The sequence below is a fragment of the Sinocyclocheilus grahami genome, unplaced genomic scaffold, assembly GCF_001515645.1.
Source record: "Sinocyclocheilus grahami isolate Dianchi unplaced genomic scaffold, SAMN03320097.WGS_v1.1 scaffold532.1, whole genome shotgun sequence".
Taxonomy (NCBI): Eukaryota; Metazoa; Chordata; class Actinopteri; order Cypriniformes; family Cyprinidae; genus Sinocyclocheilus; species Sinocyclocheilus grahami.
This window is the reverse complement of record NW_015505711.1, coordinates 572,699-579,866: the sequence shown is the minus strand read 5'-3', so window position 1 is coordinate 579,866 and position 7,168 is coordinate 572,699.

Below are 7,168 nucleotides of genomic sequence, written 5' to 3'. Positions count from 1 at the left end.
TATACGATGTTTAATAGGTAGCCAGTGCAGTGTTGACAGAACCGGGCTAATATGGTCATACTTCCTGGTTCTAGTAAGAACTCTAGCTGCTGCATTTTGGACCAGCTGGAGTTTGTTTATTAAGCGTGCAGAACAACCACCCAATAAAGCATTACAATAATCTAACCTTGAGGTCATAAACGCATGGATTAACATTTCTGCATTTGACATTGAGAGAATAGGTCGTAATTTAGATATATTTTTGAGATGGAAAAATGCAGTTTTACAAATGCTAGAAACGTGTCTTTCTAAGGAAAGATTGCTATCAAATAGCACACCTAGGTTCCTAACTGATGACGAAGAATTGACAGAGCAGCCATCAAGTCTTAGAGGGTGTTCTAGGTTATTATATGCGGGCTGCGAAGAAATATAGAGCTGAGTATCATCAGCATAACAGTGAAAGCTAACACCGTGTTTCCTGATGATATCTCCCAAGGGTAACATGTAAAGCATGAAGAGTAACGGCCCTAGTACTGAGTCTTGAGGTACTCCATACTGCACTTGTGATCGATATGATACCTCTTCATTCACTGCTACGAATTGATGGCGGTCTATGGAGCCTATGATGAGGCTTGCTTGTTTAAAAAAAGTCTTAATAACCCCAAACCATTGACCGGTAATATATAGTAATATAGATATATATTTCAATACTATAAAACATTTAAACGAATCTGAAAAACTGTATTATTATTATTATTATTACATTTTTAACATTCATTTTCAGGTTTTATAGGATTTTCTGTTCGGCTTGATCATGATATTGCATTTAATATCGTAAATTAAACTACATCAACCTAGAAATAAAATTAATTTAGGTTTACATACAAAAGAATTAAACATTAAGAAGGATTCAGCAGAAGGAGATTATTGTACTTCCTCACAAAGTGATTGCAGGCCTTTTTCACAGGGATGCTATACGTCCTGTATATTTCTGAATGAGTGTCATAATCTTGTTTGTTTGTGACTGGAAGAACTGTAGATTCTCCCCTCTTATGTGTTACAGTATAGTGGTTAAATAAATTTAAAAAAAATGCTGCTTAAAGTTAAAAAGTAATATGCTGCTATTTTTGCCATTTCGCTTTGAACTCCATATGTATGCAGTCAATCTTGGTGGTGTCTTGTAGGGTACATTTCTCCCTCTTCAGCATCAGCAGCAGATACTCTCTCAGCATGCCTCCAGAGCTTTTCCATTTCCTTTGAAGTTTTTTTCTTTCCATGAGAATGCTTGGCTGGATTCTTGCAGATATTTCACATTGCAAGCATTTACAGTGCTTTTAACCTGATGCTTAATAACTTGAACATTTGGACTGAAAAAAATGTATACATTGATTTGTATATTCTGTTTTTTTAGTTGATGTTCTTTGATATTACTCAATGACATTTTAAAATTTGAAGTGAATGTCCTTATTGTCATTCCTTGTAAATACAATCCTATCATCCCACTTTCACTGCAGACATGAGCTTCAAAACCCCAAGCCTAATTGTAGAGGTTTTTCACTGCTATGTTTTTGATTGCCATCTCAAACAAAAAAAATGCTGCTTAAAGTTAAAAAGTAATATGCTGCTATTTTTGCCATTTCGCTTTGAACTCCATATGTATGCAGTCAATCTTGGTGGTGTCTTGTAGGGTACATTTCTCCCTCTTCAGCATCAGCAGCAGATACTCTCTCAGCATGCCTCCAGAGCTTTTCCATTTCCTTTGAAGTTTTTTTCTTTCCATGAGAATGCTTGGCTGGATTCTTGCAGATATTTCACATTGCAAGCATTTACAGTGCTTTTAACCTGATGCTTAATAACTTGAACATTTGGACTGAAAAAATGTATACATTGATTTGTATATTCTGTTTTTTTAGTTGATGTTCTTTGATATTACTCAATGACATTTTAAAATTTGAAGTGAATGTCCTTATTGTCATTCCTTGTAAATACAATCCTGTCATCCCACTTTCACTGCAGACATGAGCTTCAAAACCCCAAGCCTAATTGTAGAGGTTTTTCACTGGTATGTTTTTGATTGCCATCTCAAACCTTTCATGTTTACACAACAAAAAAAAAATTCTTCATGGGTGGATGCTTTCCACAGGTTGTCTGTTTTGCAAAAACATAAGCGTATACTTTTTTGATTCATCTTATTCCATTCATTTAGACCTTGGAACAGACATAGTGGTGTTATGTTTGGGCAATTTGTGTTACTAATGTTCTTTGACATGGTATGTTGTCTGAATCTCAAGCTCCTCCAGTGTCAGGTGATCTGAAATATTTCATTTCAATGATGTCTGAACTGAAGATGTTTACATGTAAACATGCACAAAAGCCTCATAGTTGAGAGCAGAGCGTGTTTTCCCCCATCTGATTAATCTCAGTCACACTCTGTCCGTGATCACGGAGTGTAAATTGTTGGGAGAATGTGAGGTTTTGCCATCTGAGCCCCAAAGACAAAAGAGGGAGCAAATCCTTTCATGAACATTCCTAATTAGCCCCCGTTTGCCCTCTTATCCTGTTATGGTTTTGCTGGCCCAAAGTTCAAGGGAATCAAACTTACCCCACCCACTTGGATTTCTACAGCTGCCACAAGGATATTTTATCCCTTCTTCAGTCTGACCCCCCCCACACACACACGCCAAGACATTATTGTATCTGCCCTTCCCTACAAAGAGCTTAAGTCTTTTTCCTAGTTTCAAGAAGCGGAGTCACCGAACCCAAAGAGAGAAGAGATACTATTGCAGAGGCCATATGATCTAGCAGAATCAGTTAATCCCAAATCTACAGGAGCAAAACAGATGAATCAATAACTTGTTGAGAAAATATATCACAATAGAAAAAGATTATTACAGGGCTAGTTCACCCAAAACTAAAAATTATTTTATTATTTACTCACCAGGGTTATCATAGTTAACTAAATCTAAGACTGAAACTAAAATTAAAACCATAAGAAAATCATTACTTGAAATAAAATAAACATTAACGGAAGTACAGTAAAATATAGTCTGACCCCCCCCACACACACACGCCAAGACATTATTGTATCTGCCCTTCCCTACAAAGAGCTTAAGTCTTTTTCCTAGTTTCAAGAAGCGGAGTCACCGAACCCAAAGAGAGAAGAGATACTATTGCAGAGGCCATATGATCTAGCAGAATCAGTTAATCCCAAATCTACAGGAGCAAAACAGATGAATCAATAACTTGTTGAGAAAATATATCACAATAGAAAAAGATTATTACAGGGCTAGTTCACCCAAAACTAAAAATTATTTTATTATTTACTCACCAGGGTTATCATATTTAACTAAATCTAAGACTGAAACTAAAATTAAAACCATAAGAAAATCATTACTTGAAATAAAATAAACATTAACGGAAGTACAGTAAAATATTAAAAGGCAGCATTTCGTATTTTAATTGTTTAACTAGATATTTTAAAATAACTAAAACTAAAATAGAAATAAAATTAACACAAACAATATAGACATTATATATAAGCATGCTGTGAGACCCTTTGTTAAATAAAAATTTACATTTAATAAATAATTTTTAAGAAATAATAATAAAAGATAATATCAAAACTACTAATTTTATTTTTATTTACTTTTTTAAATTCTTTATTGGTGCTTTCTTCTGGATTATTACATTAGGACAGTTGTATGACTGACATTTTGACTTCATGTTCAGGGGAAGTCGTGGCCTAATGGTTAGAGAGTCGGACTCATAACCCAAAGGTTGTGGGTTTGACTCTCGTACCGGCAGGGATTGTAGGTGGGGGGAGTGAATGTACAGTGCTCTCTTCCACCTTCAATACCACGACTGAGGTGCCCTTGAGCACTGAACCCCCAACTGCTCCCTGGGCGCTGCAGCAAAAATGGCTACCCACTGCTCCGGGTGTGCGTGCGTGCGTGCATGCGCACTTTGGATGGGTTAATTGCAGAGCACTAATTCCAAGTATGGGTCATGTTGATCATTTTAAACAGAAACATTGTGCATTGTGAAGCTGATTTTCCATTGTGTTATTCTGCGCTACAGTACACTGGATCTTTGAATGTGTCAAGAGACTGAAGAGGGGATTAAAAATTATACAGCTGAACTGGACCACTTCAAACGAATAGTGCCGGATTAGTGTGTGTGTGTGTGTGTGTGTGTGTGTGTGTGTGCTTGTAGGATTTCAATTAGTTGGTGTGTGATTCTGATCCAACGTGACTCCTTTGGTTTTGGCCGGGTGCACTATAGGACAGAGGCATTGCTCGATGCCATTTGGCTTTGTTGAGATGGCATTGTGCTCTCTCAAATTAATGGAGATGTGCAGCTTCATCTGTGTTATTGTCCATTCTTGTTGTATTGTGGCTTTCCAAGGAATTTAGCTTTACAATAAACTGTTTTGAATATGTCATGCAATATTTTTTATTCATGGCATAGATAAGGATTGTGCTATTGTCCTATGTAATATCAACCTCTTGTATAATGCACTTTCTAGTATAATGTTTTCCTTCTAGATAGAAAGAAGAAGAAATACTGAGATTCAGGTGTTTGTAGAAGACTGGAAAAGACTTGCAGCTTGTGGCTTCTTCGCCCCTCTTCTCCTTTCACTTCTCAAACCTGTGCGAATTCTGGTCCAACAAGTTTTGGAAGTCACAAGAGAGGCTTTGCATTTCTTTCCCTCCATTAATGGGAGCGACTGCCATTCACAAGCCGATTCACAACCCAGAGTATCGTGTTTCTGACCTGAGTTAGTCTTACTCACCTGGCAGTGGCTCAGGCAGGAACTCCAGGGCCCTTGACCTGCTGGGAGCCTCTTTCCTCCACCCTGCTGGGTCTGAGTCAGCCAGTGACCTGCAGTAATGAGAGGACATGAATGTGACTGGATGTGTCATGCTGTACAGAGAGGAAACCAGGCTTTCAGAGAGTCATTCTTGCATGGTGTATTACAGGTGCTAAACACTAATTAAAAGTAGCGTAATACATGCAGTCAAATGAGTAATGTTGCATGTTTTGGAGTGAATGAACAATGGCTCAGCCAAAACATCAGAAATTGCAATATAGATTTAAGCATTTCTTACAAAATAGACCAAATAATCTAAACTTTACTATCCACATTATTTGTACTGCTCTATGCAATAAAGTGATCAAAAGTGATAGTAAAAGCTTTCTATTTTAAATAAATACTGTTCTGTAAATATTAAGCAGCACGACTGTTTTCAACATTGATAATAATTAGAAATATTTCTTGAGCAGCAAATCTGCATATTAGTATGATTTCTGAAGGATCATGTGACACTGAAGATTGTTGTAATTACTGCTGAAAAATCAGCTTTTATTTCCATCACAGGAATCAATTAGGCCCTATATTAAAATATATTCAAATAGAAAGCAGGTGTATTGAATTGTAATAATATTTTACAATATTACTGTTTTTACAGTATTTCTGATTAAATGAATTCAGTCTTTCTGTGCATAAAAGTTACAAAAAAATCATACCCACCCCAAACTTTTAAATGGTAGTATATTTCAACAAATTCAACAAAGTCTCATTTGTTTCTATTATTTCATTTTAGCAGAACACATCTGAGACTGAAAGTATATACTTAAAGGAATAGTTCACACAAAAATGTTACTCTCTTTTTTATGTTGAACATAAAAGAAGATATTTTGAAGAATGCTGGTAATCAAACAGTATCCAGAGTATTTCTTACCCTGCTGTGAAAGTCAATGGGTACCATCAACTGTTTGAATCTTCAAAATATCTGCTTTTGTGTTCGACATAAGAAAGAAACTTATACAGGTTTGGAACGACACGAGGGTGAGTAAATGATGAAAAAAAGGTGAGTAAATTTTCATTTTTGGGTGAACTATTCCTTTAAATGAAGTACTGTATAAAAGAAAACATTTGTTGTAGTTGTAAATTAATGTAGTACGGTATACAGATGTGTTAATATCATAGATTAATGCACATGGACATTGTAGAGACAGGAAGTGAAGACAATTTTATGTAATATGTTGTTTAATCTCACTGAAAGAGGATGCCTAAATGTACCAGTGGTGGTATATGGAAACATATTTATCTCTCCTTAGTGACTTTTGCCTGAAAAACATTTGCATTAAGAGGGTCAGAGATGCCTTGGAAGCAGTACAGACAAAATCAAGTAAGTGCAAAAGGCCATTTTGCTTCTGAACCAGGTTCATGTTGTGCTAAAGTGTTTGCTCTCCAGTTATGCTTTAATGCAGCATAATCCTCTTCAACACTCTCCAAACAACAGAATAGTCTGCTTAAACAAACCGACAACCGCAGTTTCCATTTTCCAGAGCGACTCGCAGGCGTGTAGGCTTTGATGACAGGTATTGCTCATGGCAGGCACCTGGCACAGCTTTAGAGGAGATGGGGCACTGAAGTTCAACCTCAGGCTCTTCCTGATTGGTCTGGAAGGTTGCCTTTGAATGTCAGAGTAATTATTATGTGCCTTGTTTGGAAACTGAAGTATTTAAATTAAAGTTTGACTGGCATGAATTGCAGTTGCCATTATTGTGATTAGAATGTCAACTCTTGAAATGAAATTATTAAAATAATTATGAAGAAAAGTCTGCTGGACTGCAAGTGCCACACAAATGTACGTTAATATATTTTAAAATGTAATTTATTCCTGTGAAGGCGAATCTGAATTTTCAGCAGCCATTACTCCAGACTTCAGTGTCACATGATCCTTCAGAAATCATTCTCAAAAACTAATGTAATGTGGAAATGTTTTTCCTCAGGGTTCTTTGATTAATAATGTACAAAAGAACAGCATTTATTTGAAATAGAAACCTTTTGTTACATTATAAATGTATTTACTGTCCCCTTTGATCAATTTAATGAATTGAAAATATTTAAAGAAAAGGTCTTATTTACTCCAAACCTTTGAACAGTAGTGTATGCACGTATACATTTATGTCTCAGTCCTTCACTGTTGTTGGTGATCTCTTATCAACCATGTTCTCAGAGTTGTGGCCTGGACAGCTGTTGCTTGATAGTCTTGGACATTAGACTCCCAAATAACAGATAAAGCTGAATAAGATGACTCTGGTCTGAGGACACCTGTGTGTTGAAACTAAATCCATGTTTTCTTATCAGTATGCTGTCTTTTTGTTAGGCTTTCCTTACTGA